At 36.7% G+C, this 25,113-nt stretch overlaps 2 long non-coding RNA genes across 2 annotated transcripts; one reads left to right on the top strand and one right to left on the bottom strand.

The window, feature by feature from the left end:
* The first annotated feature begins 10,986 nt into the window (after nt 1–10,986).
* LOC131542947 (uncharacterized) lies at nt 10,987–15,389 on the top strand. Its single transcript, XR_009271829.1, has 3 exons — nt 10,987–11,113; nt 12,059–12,100; nt 14,859–15,389. It is a non-coding gene; the product is annotated as an uncharacterized LOC131542947 (long non-coding RNA).
* Nucleotides 15,390–18,254: 2,865 nt separating this feature from the next.
* Nucleotides 18,255–20,298, bottom strand: LOC131542772 (uncharacterized). The gene is made up of 3 exons (XR_009271784.1): nt 19,165–20,298; nt 18,959–19,069; nt 18,255–18,746 (listed from the first exon to the last, which is right to left on the bottom strand). It is a non-coding gene; the product is annotated as an uncharacterized LOC131542772 (long non-coding RNA).
* Between the last annotated feature and the right edge of the window lie 4,815 nt (nt 20,299–25,113).

Genomic DNA, 25,113 nt, shown 5'->3' with positions numbered 1-25,113 from the left:
ACTAAATCATTTTAACATAATATGAAATAATTGCAAGATATGACTTCATTGAGTTCTGAGTTTTTATATTGCAATTCTGCCCTTTTTTTCACAATTCATTTTTTTTTCGCCACAAAATCAATAAAGCAACTTTTATCTCATATTTCTGACATTTTTTTCTTACAGTTGCGGGTTTATATCTCACAATTCAGATTTTCTTCTCAGAATTGCTAGGAAAAAAATAAAAAATAAATCATTACAAGTGGACCTCAGAGAAGAGTACAAACTAATTTAAAAAAAAGCAGTTATTGACCCCCTTAAGCTAAACTATGTTAAAACTGTAAATAGATCAGAAATAAAACATGGAAATAAGTTAACGCAAGGTTCTTCTTTGTTTTCCTTAACTGTAGAAAAACCAATTGCTTGAGTGAACACTAAATCCTTCAAATGTTAACTTCAAAACCTAGTTTTTAAGACCCAGAAGTGTCATGTATTTTTAACAGGAATGCACGTTGTGTCTTATGCAAGAGTTAAATCCTGCTGACTAAACTTTACACCCACAATCCTCTCTGTGGTTTAACGGCAACCGTGAATATCGCATTGCAGAGAGGCTGACTGATCCAGACCTTTCCAGCCCCTCGACGTGGCCTCCCAGTGCTTGACCAAGCAGAAAGAAGGAGTGGAGTCTCAGAGAGATTATAGGACTGTTACTACTGTAATATAGAGCTGCTTTAATGTGGACTTAGGAGAGGGAGCAGTTTGATCCAGGCCTTGAACGACTCTTTTGGAAAATGCCAGCGGAGCATGATGTCAGTGTTAGTGGTATGAGCTTCTCTTATACAAACAGGATAAATACAACTTCACAGCCTCTACTTACATCTGTCAATGACTGCACCATAAAGAGTGTTTACAAGTATTTCATTGGATGAAAAAATAAATAAATTAATTAATTCATTCAGTGCAATCAATATATGAACTGAATGATCTTAAAAAAATTATATTGAATATATAAAGTGTAAAAATATAATATAATATAATATAATTACAGTAACATTATATATAGTTTTATCATCATTATATTGTAATTATCACATTATACAAACATAAAATATATAAAAACATATTACATATATAATCATTTTTAAAATAACATTCCTGCTGATGTTATCAAGCCTGCTTAGCCTGGGTAGATGTCACATTTAATTGGTTTAAGAAAATTAGGCTGTGAGGATTAGAAGTATCAACTGTTTATATATATATATATATATATATATATATATATATATATATATACACATACTGTACATACATACATGCATGCATGTTTAGTAAATGACTGCAGCTTAAGTTTTTACTATACTTAAACTCAAAATATATTGAGCAATTTTATAGGTCATCTGAAGTTCAGCTTGAGTTTTTACTCAGTTTAATGTAATTTAAATTACAATAACTTAAAAGTTTTAAATTTAAGGGAGCAACTGAACTTGAAATAGGTGTACATTTTATTTTTATTTTTTACAGTGTAGGTGTATTTGTGATTAACCTGTTGGGTTATTTGTAGAATAAATGGGTAATACTTTTGGTACAGTTGTGTCAGTCTTCAGGAGATGTAAGCCTGCAGCCCTGCAGCTGAGTTGTCTGTCATTCTGTTCAGCTCTAAGAGCAAGAGCGCTGATCCGGTAGAGGAAGTCTCTTCTGACTCTGCTCTGTGGAGCTGCAGTTGTGTCACAGTTCTGGGTTCAGCATTGCAAACACGCTGTTCCGGGTGCTGAACTCTTTATGTAGTGTGTTATGGGTTGCTGTCCAAGGTGCTGAACTACTCAGCAGTGAAGCACCACCTCAGTGTAGCTTCCAAGAGAGCAGTGGTGATCGACAACCAACAACTAAAGCATCTATAAAGCATCCCAAATGTTTTGAAAATTGATAATAATAAGATGAAATGACTCGAGCAGCAGTTCAGCATATTAGAATGATTTCTGAAGGATGTGTCATTAAAGACTGGAGTAATGATGTTGAAAATTCAGCTTTGCATCACACATATAAATTAAATTTTTACATGTATTCAAATAGAAAACGTTATAATTAATTGTAATAATATTTAACAGTATTAACTTTTTCACTGTGTTTTTGATCAAATAAATGCAGCTTTGGTGAGCATAAAAAAAACTTATTTCAAAAACATAAAACAATATATATATATATATATATATATATATATATAAAGACACTGACATATTTATAGAGGATTTTTTTTCTCTAGCTGTCACTTTGGCTTTTAAATGCAGTATTCATGAAATAAATGAATTTCAATGTTATCCAAAAGCAACTTATATATTATATTCTGACATAGGAATATGAATTGTTAAATCAACTGTATTTTGCTTTCTGCTCAGTAGCAGAAATGCTTTTGTTGCCAAGACTTCAAGGTTTGTGTCTATACAGAAATTGACTTCCAAGAATAATCCCACCCTGAGAAATATTATCTAGAGCGAAAAAAAAAAAAAAATGTGACAGCACTAATGATTCTTTAAACTAAACGCATCAAACAATTACAAACAAAATCTTGAAATCACTGAACGCAAATGTCATTAAAAACTAAATTGCAAAACTGATTGCAAACAATGACAGCAGCCTAACAGATATTTACTGCGTTGCTTGCTAAGCAAATTATATATATATATATATATAAGACTTGTAATATAGCGGATCATTTAAGAGTGTCTGTATTTAAAATAATGGGCTTAATATCCGAGAAGGCAGTTGTTCATTTAATTTGCTCATTACGGGTGTTGAAATCAAGAAAACAATCAATCTCTAATTGCTCAGTCCCAGGAAATAAACCACAATAGCAGAGAATCAACAGAGTGGCATGTTGCATGGAGAAATCAAACGCGCCATCACTTTAAAGCACGTGTTTTCCTTTTACAGTAGTTCAAACCGTGTACACGTCACCTGTTGGCTCACTGAGTATTCATCACCCCACCTCCAGGCAGAAAAAGACTCGTTTTTTTTTCCTTTAGAGAGGCATCAAAGCAGCCCATCCTAAGAGGAAATAGCAGTTCATCATTGTTGTTTTGGTTTTCGGTCGACAGTATGTAAATCTGCTCTCATATTGCGGTGTTTTGCATTAATGAAGTGAAGTTGAGCTCCAGACCTTTGACTGCAAACTCTGTCTCTCTCTCTCTCACACACATACAAATGCACGGACTCGTTCACAATAACGCACAACAAATCACGCGACTTATTCACCACCAAATATTTGGCAGCTAAATATTCATAGAGCAAAATGTCAGTAGTACCATCGATGGCCTGTGCTTATTCGCTTAAATGAATGAAACAAAGCATTTCACCCTATTTACTGAAGTTAAGATTCCCCAAGTGTGAAACTTGACTGATTTTAGAAGGAAATGATGCAAACACACATTGATTTTAAGATTAAAGTATCGTGCACTTTACAAAACAACAAAGAAAATTTATGAAAGACGAGGTCACGTGATCAAACGGGTCAGTTATGTGGAGGCAGATGTATGACAGAGGTTGTGTCCTCCAGCGGTAAAGCAGAAACATGAAAGGTGATTGTGCTGGAAGATCTCTGTGTACATACATGTTGTGTGTCTCGATAATGTGTTTTAGCTCAAAGAAGGATGCTTGAAAATAATAGGCAGTGCAGAGGATAAATCGACATGGGGCCGAGAGGTCAGAGGACAGGAGCGCTACAGTCACTGTTCACATAACACCAGTCAGCTGACCAAACAGATCAATAAGGACAAGAAACTCTGGTCTAATGGAAAGAAAGAGTAGTCGAGAAAAAGCGGTTCTATTTGTTCTTCGTCTTCTTTAAAAGGTGCTATTTTTGACTGCTGTTCATAATATGCCTTCACGCGCTGATGTATTTATCTTCTTTTATACTCGCGTATCCCCTAAGACATTTGAATGATATCTTGCGATGCTCTATTTGACAAGATAATGCTTTCTTTTTAAGCAACTCATCACAAATGCCGTAAAAATTCCAGCTTTTGTCTTTTTATGCAAGGCGTCTTTGTGATTTTGATCCCTTGCTCATTTTAGATGACACAGGACAGATGCTCTCTTTTTACAGCGTGGCTTTTCTGCTTCTCTCAACGGAAGGTTGAAGACAAAGGAAAGATGGGGACAGAGAGAGAGCGAGCAAGTGAGCGAGAGAGAGAATAGCAGGGCTTACAAAACTGCTCCGAGACCTTGAGAAAGAGAAAAGCCTGTGTAGTGTACTTGCAGTACAACTAAGAGGGGATATGAAACAGATTACAAGGTGACGGTGCCCCAGCACCTCTTTTACCCTGGAGAGGCCAACCTTGGTCCCCAGAAATCACTCAGCTTCATTCATCAAAGGCTCTTTTAAAGGGCCCATCCCTGAGCCCCCTCTGTGCAGCCGTGGTCTGCCTCAAATCCTCCTCTCTCACCCTCGTCTTGCGTATTTTTCTATCTCTCTCAGCTCGAGCCATTTGCTGCAGACTCTCATCGTGTCTTTGTTTCTTTCTCTCTATATATCTCTTGCTGTTTCACACACACACAGAAAATACATTTGTGTGTCATGTTTTAGTACAAGAGCATGCATTTTATTTATTAACCGCTATCTCTGCTAATATAGATGGTGTTGTATTCGTGGAAGTCAGCGCTATTTTCCTGCCGCAATTAACGTGGTAATATTCAGGGAAGGCAGGTGGTAAAAAGAGGCATTTGTGATTTTTTTTTTAATCTGTAAATTGATCATGGTAGCAGTTATTGATAAATGACGATTAAATAATGGAGAAAACAATTAAAACCAGGAAAATATCCAGACATCAAGCACATTTTTGGCACGTTTAAAGAGCTGATTGATGTCTCCAGGTCCCTGTGGTGGAGTGACACTAAAGAGCTACTGGGCCATGATTTTTTTTTTTTTTTTTTGGTATGTTTGTGTCATTGTTTAATTTTTATTATTCCTTGAGTAATTCAAGTGGTAGAAAAATACAGAAAAAAAAAAAAAAAAGATTGTTCTGACTGGTGAAGTTTTGAAGGCAATCACTGTAAATAATTGTATATGATTTAATTAAAAATACAGTAAAAACAGTACTATTGTGAAATAAAATAACTTTTTTCTGTTTGATTATATTTTACACGTAAATTATATTCTAAAGTAAATTTTAATTGTGTGTGTGTATATATATATATATATATATATATATATATATATATATATATATATATATACATATATATATATATATATATATATATACATATATATATATATATATATACATATATATATATATATATATATATATATATATATATATATATATATACATATATATATATATATATATATATATATATATATATATATATATATATATATATATATATATATATATATATATATATATATATATATGTAGTTTATCCCTGTGGTGTCAAATCTGAATTTTCAGCATCATTACTCCAGTCTTCAGTGTCACATGATCACATGAATGATGAATTTAAAGAAATGAGATCACATCAAATTAGATTTGATTAAGTGTAGGCTTTGTAATGTTTTTTTTTTTTTTTTTTTACAATCAGGTTTTTTGTTGTTGTTGTTGTTATACTAGTTGAAAGTCTCTCCACAGCCTAACCTTAACATAATTAACTAAATTTATATATATGGATGTATAGTTAGACGGTCAGTATCGGACATTATACAACTGTTCAAATACTAACTTCTTGGATTAGGCATCCTACAGTATATTAATGCACCTCTATATAAAAATGCTGGAGTTGCTTGGCAACTATAAACTTTCTACAGTTAGATAAACATGATGGATATTACTTGGTTGCAGAATTGTTCATTCTGATTATAAATATTGATAACTGAATATTGAAGATCGGTGTATTTTATCATATTTCAGCTGCTGCAGCTTTGTATAAGCAATAAGACATTATAAAGAAACTAACTTCAGTGACTTCACCATGTTTTAGGGTTTTTAGCCTTCAGAATTCACTTTCCAATCTGGTAAATCCACTATAATAAACCCCTCTGCAGTGATACACAAGCTTTTCACTTTGTAACAGGTCCTGATCACCCTGCTGGGGTTTCTTTTGTGACAATGACTGTCTGACTGCACATTGTTCCTTAATGCATGTTTACACACAAAAACATCCTCAGGAATCAATGGTTAGAGGAATGAGACTCTAAATAAATTATACAACACAAGTAGTATTGAATTCCTAATCCATTAACATATATTTCACCATTATACGAAGGAAGAAAAATGACATTTGCCAAGAGTAATTGCAATAGTAGTAAGAACTCTGGTTCTATCAGCCATTTAAAGTGACATAAGCAAGCTTGTTCCTCTCTAATGAGAATTAAAGTTACTTTTCCAATGTCACATGTCAAGACCGACCACTCTTGTAAGGACTACATTACTGAATGGTTTTGTGAAGTGTATATTAGAGCAAAAAGTGTGAGGTGGATAAAGAACTATTCCACTATTCCAAGTGTGTGTGTTTCTATGTGTGTCTCTCATGTGAGGCTTAGAATAACAAGCAGCTCTCTGAGGACTTCAACAACGCTTTTACCTATTTTGAAAAAAAAAAAAGAAATCAATGTAGCAATCCTGCGATGATCAACAGAGTGGCGAATAACACCTTAATGGAATAAAAGCACTGTCATTGTTGTGAATCCTTTTCCTCTATCCAATATTTATTTGAGGGTATAATTATCAATTTGACACACAAGTTAACATGTTGAGTTCACTGAAGTACTCAACTAATAGCTCAGAACTTCACATACAGAATGTCAACTCAAAAAATGGCATTAGACATGACAATGTTAAAGTCTGAAACAATATACTGTGAAATCTGTGTCGTAGGTTTGGTTTCAACATTGGCCACCTAGATCCACACCTGTGACTCAGAGAAACTCATTTTAAATCTTATGAGATTACGACACTTGGAGGTCTATAACAACCTTCAACATCCTTGAAAACCAAAAATATATATATATTTTTTTTTTTTTGGATTATTCATGCTTTGAAATAATATTTATTGTGAAAAGTGCTATGCAAAACTGAATTTGCAACTTGCACAGCAGTGCTCAACAAGCAGACCACACTGAATTTGAGTTTCATTTATAGTAACTTTCAACTTTAAAAAGTAAGATTGTTTGTTTGTTTGATTGTTTGTTTCTAATGCTCACCAAGGCTGCATTGATTTAATCAAAAATACAGTAAAAACAGTAACATTGCAAAATAAAACTGTTTTCTATTTGATTATACCTGTATTTTCACACATAATTTATTCCTGTGATGTCAAAGCTGAATTTTCAGTCTGCTGTGTCACTTAATCCTTCAGAAATCATTTTAATATGCAAGGAACATTAAAAAAATGGCATTTCATTTGGCCAAAAATGTGTTATTTCTAATAACTAAATAAATAAGATTGGTGGGCAGATACTGAATTATTTTTCAGATTTCTAAAGTTCAGCAACAGTATTATGTTCTTGTTTTTTTGTTCTTTGGCCATATAAAAGCTAAATGCCTTTTGATTGTCTGTTAATAAAATCGCTACGAAACAGACAAATCTTAAAGATCGAACTTTGTTGTATAATGATGTTTTAATTAAATGCTATTTTGGTTGGAAAAACTAAATCCTGAAGGAAGCAGAGAGTGACAAATTACAAAAGAACACCGAACCGGATCAATTCATGATTAACACTTTGTTGGCAGAGGTGTGCTCGCCCAGACATTTGCTCTTCTCATTAAGAGACTGAGAGGAAATGTCATGTTTCTAAGACTGGCTAAGATTAGCTCACAGTGAAGTAGACCTCTAATTCCCATGACCAGAGCTCAGGTCCTATGTGTGTGATGTGTCAGACGGGTCAAGAATCACACACACACAATGGTCCAGAGTTCAAATGAGTATTTTTGTCTTATCTGATTATTGATTCACAGTGATAATTCACAGCCCTTCTGTCCTCATGCAGCTGGTGGATGATCTTATTAGTATTTCTGTGTATCTGTAAAGTGTGCACATTTTATGTATGGAAGGTAGTATCTACATACTGACCCAACTTCTCTTGTTTTTCAGTGAATAATGGTGAAGCTTGGTCCAAGAAATAAATTTGTAATTAATTTAGTCTTTAGAAAAAGCAGTAAACATAATAATACTTGTACAATGTCAAATCGCATGATACAATGTGTTAAAGGAATAGTTAATACAAAAATGAAAAGATCCAAGATGTAGAGACCTTTGTTTACAGAATCTCATTTTGGCCAGAAGTGATGACTGAAATGCCTTAATGATGTATTTGTTTCTTATAAACACACAGCTTTTGGCTTCACAAGATATTAATTGATGGACTGGAGTCATGTGGATTACTTGTGGTTTATTGTGATGTTTTTATCAGCTTTTGGACTCTCATTCTGATGGCACTCATTCACTGCAGAGCATCCATTGGTGAGCAAGTGATGGAATGCTACATTTCTCCAAATCTGTTCCCATGAAGAAACAAACTAAGGGTGAGTACATTTTCATTATAAGATGAACTATTCCTTTAACTGTGTTAAAATGTGCTGATGTCAAAGATATTTAATCGATCTCAGTTTTTAGAAATACAATAAAATTAACCATCAAATTCTATGAATTCATTATTCAGAGAAAGTAAGTGTTTTGGCATTGCTCTCTGTTCTTTGTTTCTCTTCCTCTCAATTAATTTATTTGCTCTCTTTCTGGAAGCAGTTTTATGAGCTAGATCATTCAACTTTTATCCAAAATGTTCATTTGTTTCTTATAAACATGCAGGTTTTGGCTTCATGAGATGTTAATTGATGGACTGGAGTTGTGTAGATTACTTGTGGATTATTGTGATGTTTTTTATCAGCTGTTTGGACTCTCATTTTGATGGCACCCATTCACCGCAGAGGATCCACTGGTGAGCAAGTGATATAATGCTACATTTATTCAGTTCTGTTCCCATGAAGAAACACAGTCATCTACATCTTGGTTAACCTGAAGGTGAGTACATTTTCATTATTAAGTGAACTATTCCTTTAAAACTGTATTAAAATGTGGTGACATCAAACATTTAATTGATCTCAGTTAATAGAAATGCAATAAAATCAACCATTGAGTTCCATTAATTCATTATGCGCCTTTATAATTTCTCTAAATTTGTATACGTAAAATGGTTCAACAGTTCTGAAAATTGTCTGCAAATAAGATCACATTGAATTGGTCTGCAGCTCTGGCCACTGAAAGTTAAACCTGTTAATAAATGCAAAGCTGTAGAGTTGATACTGAAACTTATCTTTTAATGATGCTAGATGAACACGGATATAAAAACCTACTGGGATTAAAATAATAGCGGAATGAAGCCAGACAGATATGGATATGATATAGAGAAACTGGTGAAATGAGCTTCATGTCTCACATTATTTTTAATTTGTGGAGTCTATCAAAGGATTATTACTCCCTGCTGAAGCTTAAAAACACAAGTTTAATTTACATGGTTTTCAACAGAAAATAGTCACATACTAAAACAGATTATGTATTTTTAAATGGCAGCTACAATTTACAATGAGTGTAAATCATGAAGGATACTGTTTGCATCAGATAGCATTTGATTTACACTGTGCAAATAGCAAATATACATGTGTATATATAAGTGGGTGTCTTTTATTATGTTTAAAGTTTGCATCATTTAAACGATACATACTGCATGGAGTTAATGGAGTGACAACTAGCCCCGGTTCCCCTTTTAAATGCTGAAGCAAATTTCCTTTGTACACAGCAGATCTGAGTGGTCTAAAAACAGACCAAGTTTTATCAAGCACTGTTTCTTTGTTTCATTTCTTAACAGTTCTGACTCCACAAGGACGACATTAGTTGAAAAAAATTGTACAAAAACGTTATTATTAGTCTTTGCAAGACTGAGTGTTGATTGAAGTTAAGATGCATTACATGTAACGTCAGTACAAGTGGCTCTGATGTCATTTACAGAAAGCAGGTGGAAGATTTGAAAGCTTTCCACTGATTGAATAATTTCATGCTTTTTCAGATAGATGCAGTCATGCTCTGCCTATCCTGAACACACACACTCAAACATCCCCTCTGACAATACTGATTGTTAAATGATTGGTGTGTCCAACCAAATATTTCCTGTGTTGAATTTGAAATGAAATTGAATTTCAGGCTCCAGTGAGATGGCAGTGGTAAAAACCCCAAATACTTTTTCAGAGAAAGTGTTGCAGTCAAAAGTACAACACATTTTGGCATTGCTCTCTGTTCTTTGTTTCTCTTCTTCTCATGTAATTTATTTTCTCTCTTTTTGGAAGCAGTTTTATGAGCTAAATCATTCATTTTTCCCCATTTAAAATGTTTTGTACCGGGCAGTTTCATAAATGAAAAAGCAACTTTTATCCAAAATGTGCATGATGATTTTCGTGGTGCCTTTTGGTTAAAGCCTCCCCAAACTTTTAATATTATAAATTATTATTATTATTATTATTATTATTTGTTTATTTATTTTTTAATAATTTATTTTGTAGCCACTTCACTGAAATTTATTTATTTATTTATTTGCATATAATATATTATGCTAACATATTCTACTAGCATATAATTTTTTTTTCAGCTAAGAGATTAATTGAATTTCAGTCTTGTTAATGTACTGTATTGCTTTTGTGAGCTAAATCATGTAGCAAACTGAACTAAAACATATTTCAATAAAAAAAAAAAATACATTAAAAAAAACTTAATAGACAATATGTGATAATGGCATTGAGTGTGACTATAGCTTTATTGTGATGTTTCAGTAAATGTAAGATGTCAGGGACTGTGTATAAGTATATTTGAATAAAACAAACTGTGGAAATGATTCACTAGCAGATTGAATAATGTTTAAATGAGCGTTATATGCTTGCTATATTGTTTCATTTTGCATCACTAAGTATTGTTTTTTTGTTTCGTTTTTTTTATGAATTTCACTCTGCTCATTTCCCTCCCCGAGTCTGTTACATGACCTGTCAGTTTTCTACTTAAACCCGAAGAATTTAATCCATTTGGCGTGACTCTACAGCCACAGATCTTCCCTGAGCTTAAACTCCCAGAAACTCGAAACATGTTTACTTAGGTAACTTTAAATAACCTTCAAGCGTTGTCTTATTAAGATCTATGTTTAATTCGGAAGGAGGACGGATTAGCATGATGCTTCTGCGCTAAGCGCTTTAAAAAAGTGTGTTTGTGAGAGTATGACTTCAGAAGTGAGTCTGAATGCAGTACATGGACTTATTTGTCTCGATCTGACTTCACTGATCTCACATTAACACACACTCAAAAGTAAATGTCACTCCTGGCTGTGTTCAGCTCATTTTGGGGAATGCTATTACTTTATCCCAAACTAAATTTTCAAGGAAGATAATATTATTATTTGAGCCCGGTCTCATGAAAATGCGTGTAAATAGTACGCCAAATAAAACCGAAAACTCGTGGTATTGATAGGCAAAAATGGACTTTGGCGTTCATATGATACGCAGTTTTTACGTGCATATGATACGACATTTGTTGGCGTGCATATGATACGCAGTTTTCGCGTACATATAATACGCATGTACTCCAAAACCCTAATCTTACCCATCGCGTAAAATATACACGCCAAAGTCCATTTTTGCGAATCAATACCAAGAGTTTTTGTTTTTATTTGGCGTACTATTTATATACACTTTCATGAGATCGGGTTGCAAAAACACCATAAACTAATTAATTTTACTCACATTCAAACACTTCTAAAGCCATACGACAAGTAATCAACTTTAAGTTTAAGTTATACATTTATTTATTTTTATTACATGGCTTAATGGAATACTTGTTTCTGATTGGCCAAGCACATCATAACTGACAGCTTATATCTGAGTATTTAAAGCCGGCACTTTCAGTCTCTCGTGTCACACTGCAAACTCGCTCTCTTGTTGTGCTAATGCAAATGCCACCATGTAGTGTCTCAGTTAATGATTCTATTAAAAAAAAGAAATCAGAGAACTTCAGTATTAATAATACTGCAATATTATCTTGTTGCCAGGTCGACGGTTCTGTACATTTAATGGATTGTAAGATAATACAGGTAAGATTAAAACAGTTTAAACTCAAATCAGTATTTCATGTTCACATGTTTTATTTGGTAAGACTTAATTGAGAAGACTGTCCCTTTACTTCACCTGCAAGGAATTGTTTTTCTTTAAGGAATCTTTAAGTATATTATCTAATAAAATATTATCATAAACTCAAAATATGTAATGTCTAATTATATATTTATGTGGCAAGTGGTCATATAACAAGCATGACAATGTACATCCAGACGGCTGTTTTTGCCAAATAAACCCATTGAGAGTGATGCTACAGCTTCCGCTTTGAGTGAACATTACATAATATGATATATATTATTTCATAAGCAATGTAAATATAATAAAGTATTGGTGTTGAATGTTTTGCATCATTCAGAAACACTTAAAGATTGCTGAGAACGTCATGAGAGCAATGTTTTGGTGGAGCAGGATGGAAGTCCCACACAAGACTACCCTAATTTATAGATGAGTGTTTTATGAAATTCTTAAAATCATGTTTCAGTGAAAAAAAAAAAAAAAAACTCTGATAGGATTTGCATAAATATCCATGATATGTAAGGTCACTCTTGCTTATTTAAAAACTCATAAAACATTCTGACATGAGATATTAATTGACAGTAAAGCCCCATTTTCCATGTTCAAATGTGCCACTTACCATTATAGGCTCTTTCCAGCTACAGCCGTGAGTACAGACAGGGAAAACACTTTGTCACAGATGAGATAAGCTCCTTTTAGGTTTAATGTTATGCCCCCAAAAAAAAAAAAAAAAAAAAGGTCCCCTAATTGATAAATGGGAGCAGAGCCGCAGGAAGTAGGCTACTCGTGGCCACTGGCTGAAATAGACCGGGATGAAGCTCTTTCATCGTGAAATATTAATAGGCCTATTTCTCCCCTGACCCCCATTTTGCTGCATGGCAGACACTGAAAACCACAAAGAGCCATCACCGTGGCATAAGCATCGCAGCGATGAGACGCTTTCGCATTTGGCCGTTAACAAAAAACCCTGCGTTGTCTGAGCTCATCAGTTGTCCAAAGTCTCTCTTACTTCAAAGTTAGAGTGGCTGTATTAAATAAATGGCTATCAATATTGCATGAACGTTCTAATTTAGAGCTTTCGGAGGAACAATTCTTCTTTCGAACCTTTGATATAAAAATCATAGTGCCTCCAGGGCAGGGGCCTTGATTCGGGAGCGCTGGGGGTCAGTTTGCTAGCGAGGTGGGTTTGATTGTTTTATCTCCTCTCATATCTCTGCAAGATACCCCAGGGCCATCATCATCATCTGTTCCACAGTTTTGTAATCTTTATTTAATCTGACGAAACCATGCTCCGGAGTGGGCCGGGCAATGCCACATGAAGCTCAGCTGCGTCTAAAAACCATAAACAACTGCGTCTAATAAACAAAGTGCCATCCCAGAGTAATTCAATTATATTTTCTAAGAGAGACCCGGCTGGTAAACAAGAAACCAAATCATAAAAAGACAAGAAGCGGCTGTTTAGAAGCGTCCAAGAGTCCAGGGATTGGATGCGGTCAAAATGACGGCTTTGTATTTGAGAGTTTGGGACGGCGAGGGAATGATGTGGAGGATTTTTTATTCAGCTGAGACTATGATTAATTGAACACATGCTTGTTTTGAAATAGCAATTCCCGACGAGAGTGACTTTATTTTCAGTTTAGCGGTGGTGACGTTCTCCATGACAAGAATACATTAACGCAAACAATCAGAATAAAACACTCTGAAGGAAATGACAAAAGATAAATAGCACCAGCTGTAAGGAGTGAAAAGAACAATGAATTCAACAAGCCTGTATTCATTACTACGGCCACGCTAAACAAACAATGACAATACCACAATGAATACAAACTGTGTATATATGGTGAATTTTTAGATTCCTTTATATAGTCTACATATGATCCTTGAGAAATAATTCTATTATGCAGATATGGTGTTCAATTATTAATGATGACTCATAGTGTTATCAAAGTTTAAATAAATGGCTTTGTTTGTTTGCTTGTTTATTTAAATAAATAAATAAAACCGAATTGTTATTTGTGTAACATTACAAATATCTAAAAATTGTAATGCACCTTACTTGAATATCTTCCAGAACATTAGAATTATTTCTGACACTGAAGATGAGTGTAATGATGCTGAAAATTCAGCTTTGCATCACAGGAATAAATTATATTTGAAAATGTATTACAATAGATAACAGTTATTTTTAAATTGTAATAATATTTCACATTATTGCTGTTTTTACTGTAATTTTCATTATTTCACACTAAAGCAGTTTGAAAGCTCAGCAGTCTAATTAAATCTAAAGAAGGAAAATACTGCAACACTTTGTATTAATTGGAGGTCTTAGCACCAAAAGTGCTGAAACCCTGTTGTTTTTGCTCTGGTTTTCTTTTCTTTTCTTTTCTTTTCATTCATTCATTCATTCATTCATTCATCCATCCATTCCCTTGCCTAAAGCAGTTTGCTTGTCAGAGACAGTAAATCAAAGAGACCCCTAACAAATTAGAATGACTCCAAAGCCCACCATCCACACAGGTGTATGTGTGCACATCCAGTCAACACTATGCGGCGCTATAATAATCATGTCTTTCCTTTATATGTTATACATGAGTGCAGTAAATGAACAACAGGGTCTTCATTATTCAGTCATCAGCATTTAACCACAGCCAAGGTCTTTGACATAATAAACATCTGATATTGATCATTTTCTTAACCCATATCTTTTCCCTCATCTGCTAGCAGGCCAGTCAGTGTGTCAGCTGAAGACGTCTCTCAAGTGTCCCATGGCTCCTCCACTTGCCCCGTCTCACCCACAGGCCTGAGAACAGCTGTTCATGATGATACTTGAGCTATGGCAGAAGCCCCACTGTTAGAGCACGGCTCCCTTTCTCTGGTTCAGCCAGGACTGAGATTATTGCAGTCGACTGCAACGGCTAACCATGCTATCATTCCCCTGCAGCTGCTGCCTATCTGTCCAAACCAACCCAACCGACGGCAGCCCCACGGGGAGGAACAGTCACTCCATTTTCAACTCCTGTTTCTTTTTTCTCCAACCTCTGGAATTCACTTTATACAGCAGGGAGAAATAAATAAAAGATGATCAAGCAAAATGGTTTACCATATTAAATACTTGCTCTGAAAGGTGCTAACAAACCAATCAGCTCTAAGCTTGAAAAATGAAAACTTGTCAGTTGAAGAAGATATATGTAATAATAACAATGTTTCTTGAGCATTTATTATTTATTTTTTTATCAAATAAATGCAGCCTTGGTGGAAACATGTATGAATGAATAGATTGCCTTTTTTGACGTGTGTGTTTAGTGTTGTTTACAGATGTATTGTTAATTAGTGTTTTGTTTTTTGTTGTTATGTTGTTATTGTGATATGTTGTATTTTGGGACCCCAAATTAATTCACATAAAATTATGTAAATAATGTTATTTTATAATACCATATTTAAAAAATATATATAATTAACTGAAAGGAATTCTTGTGTAGACCGAATAAAAAGTTTGTACCAAGAATCAAGACATTGGGCCCTATCATACACCCGGCGCAATGCGGTGCAAGGCGCTGCGCAAATGTTTTTGTTAGTTTCAGCCAGTCAGTTCTCATTTTCTCGTCCAGCGCCGCGTTGTTTAAATAGCAAATGCATTTGTGCCCATTTGTAAGCCCATGGGCGTGCTGGTCTAAAAAAGGGGTGTGTTCAGGCACATCGTTGGCGCGTTGCTATTTTGAGGAACTGAAAATAGACTGCGCCATAGACCAACCCTGGTCTAAAGTCATATATATATATTGCGCCATTGACTTTAAAATATATAATATATAATATATATATATATATATATTTATTATTTAAAGAGCGCGTTAGTAGAAAATGCACCTCTGGGCAGGTCCAAAAGGCGCTTTCACTTTGCTTATTACACACAGGGACGCGCAGCAGCACACAAACATGCCAAATATTAAAAATTAAAGGATTACAGTGTAAAATAATATTATTGTATAGGCTACATAAATATAAAAATGTCATACTGGATAGCCATTGCGTGTATCAGAATTAGCCTACATATTTGCTAGCGCATGAGCAGATCCGTTAGCTCTCTGGAGACCAGCCATGTCTGTGAGTCCAACCTGATCTCACAGAATTCCGTGTAATGACCAGGGACCCTTAACTCCGAATCTGTGGTGGCATCACGGAATCGCCGAAAATTCCGGGATGGGCTCACAGAAGTGATATCATTGTAAGTCAGTGACAGGCATCAGCCGTGAACCACGCACGGATCCATTACACGGAATTCTGTGAGACCAGGTTGCAAATTATAGGGTAATAACATTGCCATTATTGCATATATGTTGGGGTGTGATTTTTCAATGTAAACAGTCAAAACAGTTGTATTTATATTACATTATTTACACATTTATGAGCACGTAACACAACCCCTGCCCCTAAACCTACCATTTGTAAATAAAACACAAGATATAACAGCCAGACACAACTACCATCATAATTTATTCAAAAAGTATTAATATTCCAAGTCTTCCGAGGCAAAACGATTGATTTGTGAGAGGAATAGACGCGATCGCCGTCTCCGTCCGCTATGTGCTGCAGTCTTTGTGCGTAAATTCAAAAAATACCGCCAGAAGAAGCTTTACGTCAGCTTTAGTTGTGAAATACCATTGGCTCTTGCGTGTCTCGTGATCGATTGCGTCATGCTGTTGTGACAGGCTATTGGCTCTTGTATGTCTCGTGACCGATTGCCTCATGGAGTATCTTTTTGAATGAGATGTGAGCGCGTTAACGGAGCGGGATCGTTTTCAGCGGTTAAAACCTTGTGTTTTACTCTCTTCTTCGCATAAAGACTTCATATGGCTTCAGAAGACTTGGGATGCAACACGACTTGTTTGTAATGCTTTTATACTGCTTGTTTATGGACAATTTTTGCAATAAATACCCGTGACTGCACTTATATTTGCCTGTGTGTGTTTTATATTGTTCAGAAGTGGGTAGGTTTAGGGTAGGGGGTGGGGTTAGATGCTCCAGTGAAAGTATACATTTATATACAAATATAACTGCATCGGAGTCACTCTTTTTACGTGGTCCGATGCAGTGCTGGTGTAACCAGTGAATCCGCTGATGCCTGTCACTGACTTACATTGGTATCACTTCTGTGAGCCCATCACGGAATTTTCGGCGATTCCGTGATGCCACCACAGATTCGGGGGTTAAGAGTCCGTGGTCATTACATGGAATTCTGTGAGATCAGGTTGGTGCGTTTTAAAATTCCGCCGTTTAAATAGCGAATCCGCCATGGCGCGAGCACAGCTCGCTCTTAAAGGGAATGGGAGATGAGACTCTGATTGGTTTATTGCACGTTACGCCCAAAAAAACACCCATTACTCATTAAGAGAATAGGGACAACCCGTTTAGACCATGCTCCCGGGTGCTCAGACCGTTTTCCCCGTTGTTAAACTAGCAAAAGTGGATTCCCAGATAGCAAAATTTGTCTGGCCCACCTCTGGGCCACAACCTTGCTTCAGTTCTGGCTGGGTCCCCGGCCCAAAACTGGCACACACACTGAAAACCGACTCAAACAATTTCCTCTGGCCCGCATACTAGAGTGACTTCTATTTTATGTGGCCCAGGTCTGGCCCAGACACTTTAAGCCAGATCTGGCTCAGATTCGGCTTGGTCCCCGGGCCGAATGTGGCCCAGAAACTGCTAAATGTAATTCAGCAGTAAAACACAAATACAACCATTTAAAAACATTAAAAAGGCTTTAATTATAAAATTACCAAATACTTTAAATATATATGAACAAATGCAATACAGTATAAACATTCACACTTTTTAAACCACAAAGTAACAAGTAAATTATATTTACTGCATATTTTATATATATATGAAGAGTTCATTTGCAGAAACAGATAACTTCGTTTTTAACAATTTTAAAAAATCATGTTTTTTCATTGTGTATTCCAATTAATCTCAATCAAACTGCATTCAGGTTATTTTGATTAAGTAAAGAATAACTAATAAATACTAGCTAACTAACACAAAACAAAAACATGATTTTTAAAAATATTTAAAAGTTATCTGTTTTTGCAAATAAACTATTCATATATAAAACATTGTGTGTCATAATTCAGTTCAATTCTTATCAAATGGTGTCAGTACAGACAAGTCAATAATATTGCTGAATATTAGGTGTCTTCAACCAAGCAAGACAAAAGGCAACAGTGACAAGGAACCCAAACCCAAACAAGACCAGGCTCAGTCAGGAAACAGTCTCGTCTGGCCAAACGAATGAACGTGGTGTGATTATTTCAGGCTGCATCACAAGTCAGATTGTGGATTGATATCATTCAGAATATTTCATCCAACTTCTTCTGCATGAAGTAATATCACGCTAGCAGGTGAATCCGGTAAAAAGGGTCTGTGCAAGAGGGCTTGTCTGGTTCTCGTAGTCTTTGCTGAGGATCTGTGCTGGGGCCATCAATGAGGTCTTCACAGGGATCTGTCATCTAGCTGACATGGTCTCCGCTGACATTCAGGGATGTGTTGTGGTCGTTCCTGGGTGCAGGTCCACCGTCTGGTCTGGATACGGCTGGATCAGCTGATTACTGTAACCTAGGGATAAGGGTGAGACAGTATATAAGCAACTAATATAAGCAATGATGTCATTCTTCTTAAAAATTAACATGTACATTAGAAATTATAGGAAGTGTTGCTGCTTACCCTAATTGGTGCAGCATACAAATCCTTTAAGAGATTTGAATTATAGAAATGTGATTGTGTGTCATGTGTATGGAAGGTTAAAGAGATGGGTCTTTTAAACTCACAGAGTGTGTCTGCCTCCTGAAGTCCACCCTTTTGATCAGCTGGAGCCACCTCTTCAGTCCCCTTGACCTCCATTTCAGCAGCATTAGCTTGAAAGTTTTCCAAATTGCAGCCTTGAAATATGTACAAATATATATTGTAAGGTAATTATTTAATCTTAAGCATTACAGCTTTTTACAATCATTAGGACCAGACCCAGAATTTGCACCTTATATGTTTGATGAATGTTCATGCAGCAGCTCAGAATTTCTGTAAAAAAATTAAATGAATAAATGTCAGATTACATATATATAGTGTTCAGATTAAACTTTTAAGTTTGTTTGCTCATAATAATCCCCACCAGAGTAAAATAAGTATGATTTTTAAATCACAACATACGGCATATCTATGCTTCAAAAGTTTTCATTCACTCTAAAAACTGAACTTGCTCAAGTGCAGCAGACAGATTAGGCCTCCATTCAGGAACAAAAGATGATGCACTTACATTTTACGGCTCCCTCTTACGTATCTGTAGTGTTTTTAGCTCTGTCAGAGCTTTCCACACGGCAGTGTTACCACAAAATAAATATTATTATTAAATTCAGATTGCACATATTGAATTATCTTAGCAGGTGTAATGCTACAACAGCGTGCTCAGTTTGATTCACAAACAAATGACTCATTTGAATGGTTAAGTGAATCGAATCAGAGAGTCACTCGTATGATGTTTATGGCGCCACCAGCGCAGTCCGACTCCTATGATTCAATAGCAATCACTCGTTGAAAAAGACGAATCGAATGAATTCTAGCAAACAAAATAGAATTTAACTCATTAAAATTTAATTACCTAACATGATCGTGCACTGGATACAGCTCATCGGTTTTTCATATTAAAAAAATTACATATTGTTTTCCTAAAGAGACCGCGCCTGACAGTTAGGCCTAACGTTACTCATCAACACTCAATATATCCGGGACCGAGCGGTTTTTAACGCTGTTATCATCGCAGACCTAACAGAAACCATCTAAAAACTATACTCTTCGTGGCATTTAAATATCAAACAACACTAGATTGATCATTAAATAACTTAACTTACCTTTTTGCAGCTGAAGTATTCCTCTTGAGAACTGTGCCCGCCGAAATCTCCTCAGGATTAACCGCCAAATCTCTCTCTCAGCGGCTGAGTTCCTTCATTCTAGCAGCGGCCGCCGGAGACAAAACCAACTCGGGCCGAAGGTAAATTCACACAACTACACCGAGTGCGGACCTGCCGCACATACAACAGCTTTCAGCCGAGATCGGCCCAGAAAGAAAAAGCGTCTGTCAGCCAGAGGTGTTTTGTAGAGTCGGCGCGGCTCTGGCCCATTATCTTCTCACCGACGTCGTGACTGAACCGACAGTGCCGCATTTCAGCCAGAATCGGCCCGAGTGTGCTTGCTATGTGGGTTTGGACATGCCTTGAGTGCACTTGCGCCGTGCGCTTTAGACCATGCGCTTAGATCATTAACATAGGGCCCATTAGATTGTGTGCAGTGCACAGGAAATACAGTATTACAATTGTATGAAAAAAAAAAAAAAAAAACATTATTTTTTTTTTTTTTTAAAAGCTGAAAAGTAGTCATAACAGCTAGAGGATGCACTAGGAATAACATCAAATAAACTGTTAAGGGCATTTAAGCACCTCTTATAATTCAACTTGTCATTTATGAATTATTGATTGTATACCTATTGTAAATATCATATATTCACCAGCAGACACACATATTTACCCTCCAGCTATTTATTCAGCTTTCTCTCTCTCTCTCTCTCTCTTTCTCGCTTTCTCTATTGTCTTGCTACAAAAGTCGATTGTGTTGGACCTGAATTCAGTCCTCCCTCCCAAACCACATTAGCTCTCATTGAAGACACAAACACACGGCTGTGTGACAAATCACCTGGAGAAAACCCACGAACACGGGGAGAAATCGATACGCGTCCATGCAGAACAATTACATAATTTATCTATCAATCCATATGCTGTTATTAAACGCCAATAGGGATATTTCAGCTCTGCAGATTCCTGAAAGGCTACAGAGAGAGAGTTTGCACATTTGTGTAATATTTATTAATGCTTTTCCAATGTAAAAACCTTGTTTATTGTGGCAGTAAAGCTTCTTTTTTTCTATCTAGAGAGAGAGAGGGAGGGACAGAACTCAGTTTTACTACGTCATTAGCAGCTCCATGCATTGATTTCCACATGATGAAGAAGACCTGGCCTCTCTGAGGTAATCAAGACACCAATCTAATGAATGGCATTAATCAAGTAAAGCTGATTGGCTTTTACCATCACATTCGAAATTCCTTTGTCTGTCAATGGATCATGACAGTTCATTATTCTCATGTATCCAAAATTGTGTTTTGTAGCAACCAGATCTCAATATTACAACACATCTCTGGGCTGTTTTACAGTATCATTCATTTAAACTGATTTGTTCATGCCCAGTTCCATGAGGGATCATATTTTTGCACATTAAAATATTGTAGTGTAGTTTTGAGGATAATGTACTACACAATACACAGTAAATATATTAACATTTAAATTCAGTCATTTAGCAGACTCTTTTATCCAAAGCAACTTACAAATGAGGACAACAGAAGCAATCAAAACCAACAAAAGAGCAACAACATGCAAGTGCTATGACAAGTCTTGGTTAATCTAATGCAGTACACGTAAAATAAATATGCAATTAATAGAGGGTCAAGTGTGTTTTTTTAGGAAGACAGATAGATAAAATAGAATTAGAATAGAGAGTTAGAGGGTCAAATAAAGACGGAAGAGATGTGTTTTTAGCCGTTTCTTGAAGATGGCTAAGGATTCAGCTGCTCGGATTGAGTTGAGCAGGTCATTCCACCAGATGGGAACAGTTAATGAGAAAGTCAGTGAAAGTGGTTTTGCGCCTCTTAGGGATGGCACAATAATGCGTCGTTCAACTGCAGAGTGCAAGCTTCTAGAGGGCGCATAGGTCTGAAGTACTGAATTTAGGTAAAAGGGTGCAGAGCCAGAGGTGATTTTGTAGGCAAACATTAATGCCTTGAATTTTATGTGAGCAGCTATTTGTAGCCAGTGCAAATTGATGAACAGAGGTGTGACATGCATTCTTTTCGGCTCATTAAAGATTAATTTTGCAGTGAGATTTTGGATTAATTGTAGAGGTTTGATGGAATTGGCTGGAAGACCTGCCAAGAGGGCATTGCAATAGTCAAGTCTGGACAGAACAAGAGCTTGAACAAGGAGTTGTATTGCATGTTCCGAAAGAAAGGGCCTGATCTTCCTAATATTGTATAAAGCAAATCTGCAAGACCAGGCAGTTTTAGCAATGTGATCTGAGAAATTCAGCTTATCATCAATCACAACTCCAAGGTTTCTGGCTGTTTTTGAAGGAGTTATGGTTGATGAGCCTAACTGGAAGGTGAAATTGTGATGAAGTGATGGGTTTGCTGAAACTACAAGCAGTTCTGTCTTAGGTAGGTTGAGTTGAAGGTGATGGTCCTTCATCCAGAAAGAAATGTCTGTTAGATATGCTGAGAGGAGAGTAGCTATCATCGGATCATCAGGATGGAATGAGAGATAGAGTTGAGTGTCATCAGCATAGCAGTGATATGAAAAGCCATGTTTCTGAATTACAGAACCTAGTGACTTTTGCCCACCTTTCATCCAGACCAGCACGCACTACCCCCTCTGTCGCCTGGCTGTCTGATGTTCTCCGTGAACATCGCAATAAACTAAGGGCTGCAGAGAGGAAGTGGCACAAATCAAAAAACTCTACTGACCTTAGTGCGTATCAGTCACTCCTCTCTTCCTTCTCTGCAAATGTCTCCACTGCTAAAACAACATACTATCACTATCACACTATCACACACTATCACTGTCATACAGGCTTTCCTGTAGCTCAAATAGTAGAGCATGGCGCTAGCAACGCCAAGATCATGGGTTCGATTTCCAGGGAAAGCAAGAGCTGATAAAATGTAAAAACTGTAACTTGAATGCAATGTAAGTCGCTTTGGATAAAAGCTCTGCTAAATGCATAGATGTAAATGTAAATATCACAACAAAATCAACAACTGCTCTGACTCTCGCACACTTTTTAAAACTTTCTCTTCTCTTCTCTGTCCTCCTCCCCCTCCTCCTTCATCAACTCTTACAGCTGATGACTTTGCAATTTTCCTCACAAATAAAACAAGAACCATCAGTGACCAATTCCTCACACCACAAACTGATAACTTTATACCGACAAATACACACTCTCTCACCTCCTTCTCTTCTCTCTCGGAGACGGAAGTTTCCAAACTCATCCTTTCCGATCATCCCACTACTTGTCCACTAGATCCTATTCCCACTCACCTCCTTCAGGCCATTTCTTCTTCAGTCATACCTGCACTTACTCACATTATCAACACCTGTCTTCGCACTGGTACATTTCTCACAGCATTTAAGCAGGCCCGGGTAACCCCACTGCTTAAAAAACCCTCTCTAAATCCAGCACTTTTAGAACACTACAGACCAGTATCCCTACTTCCATTCATTGCAAAGACACTTAAGCGAGTTGTGTTCAACCAACTCTCTTTGTTTCTTGCACAGAACAATCTTCTGGACAACAACCAATCTGGCTTCAGAAGCGGCCACTTTACTGAGACTGCCCTACTGTCGGTTACAGAGGCCCTGAGACTGGCAAGAGCGGCTTCCAAATTCTCTGTACTCATCTTACTGGAACTGTCTGCTGCTTTTGATACAGTTAACCATCAGATCCTCCTGTACACTCTCAGAAAGATGGGCATCTCAGGAACCGCGCACTCCGATAGGTCCTTCAGGGTGTCTTGGAGGAGTGAGGTTTCAAAGTCACAACTTCTTGCTACTGGGGTTCCTCAAGGCTCGGTGCTTGGACCACTTCTCTTCTCCATCTACATGTCGTCATTAGGATCGGTCATTCAGAAGCATGGCTTTTCTTATCACTGCTATGCTGATGATACTCAACTCTACTTCTCATTCCAACCAGATGATCCAACGGTAGCTGCTCGCATTGCAGCCTGTCTGAGTGACATTTCTAGCTGGATGAAAGACCATCACCTTCAGCTCAGCATTGCCAAGACAGAACTGCTCGTGGCCTCAGCCAATCAATAATTTCACCACAACTTATAAAGCTGGGTTCGTCAACCATAACTCCTTCCAGGACAGCCAGGAACCTTGGAGTTGTGATCGATGATCAGTTCACCTTCACAGACCATATTGCTACAACTGCCCGGTCCTGCAGATTTGCCTTATACAACATTAGGAAGATTAGACCCTTCCTGTCAGAGCAAGCCGCACAACTCCTTGTCCAAGCTCTTGTTCTCTCCTGACTGGACTATTGTAATGTGCTCTTGGCAGGCCTTCCCACAAGTACTATCAAGCCTCTGCAACTGATCCAGAATGCAGCAGCCAGAGTGGTCTTTAATGAACCAAAGAAAGCTCACGTTACCCCTCTCTTCATCAGGTTACACTGGCTACCAATAGCCGCTCGTATCAAATTCAAGGTACTGATGTTTGCCTACAAGACAACAACTAACGCTGCACCAATATATCTAAACTCACTAGTTCAAACCTATGCATCCTCCAGAAGCTTGCATTCTGCAAGTGAACGATGCCTTGTGGTGCCATCAAAGAGGTACCAAATCTCTCTCACGGACCTTTTCCTGGACTGTGCCCAGCTGGTGGAATGATCTCCCGATCTCAATTCGAACAGCTGAGTCTTTAGCCACTTTCAAAAATCATCTAAAGACACATCTTTTTCGCCAGCACCTGACCAACTAATACTAACACCTACCTATTCTATCTATTTAAAAAAAAAAAAAAAAAAAAAACTAGCTACGTGTACTGTGCTGGCCTAACTGAGACTTGTCATGGCACTTGTATACTGCTGCACTCTCGGTGGTCTGATTGCTTCTATTGTTCTCATTTGTATGTCGCTTTGGATAAAAGTGTCTGCTAAATGATTAAATGTAAATGTAATGTAAATGTAGTGATGCCATGTAGACAGAGAAGAGAAGTGGTCCAAGAACTGAGCCCTGAGGCACCCCAGTAGCTAGATGTTGCAACTTGGATACCTCACCTCTCCAAGATACCTTGAAGGACCTATCTGAGAGGTAAGACTCAAACCACTG

The sequence above is a fragment of the Onychostoma macrolepis genome, chromosome 06 (genome assembly GCF_012432095.1).
Source record: "Onychostoma macrolepis isolate SWU-2019 chromosome 06, ASM1243209v1, whole genome shotgun sequence".
NCBI lineage: Eukaryota > Metazoa > Chordata > Actinopteri > Cypriniformes > Cyprinidae > Onychostoma > Onychostoma macrolepis.
Note: the sequence above shows the minus strand (reverse complement) of the source record. Positions and strands in the feature narration are given on the sequence as shown.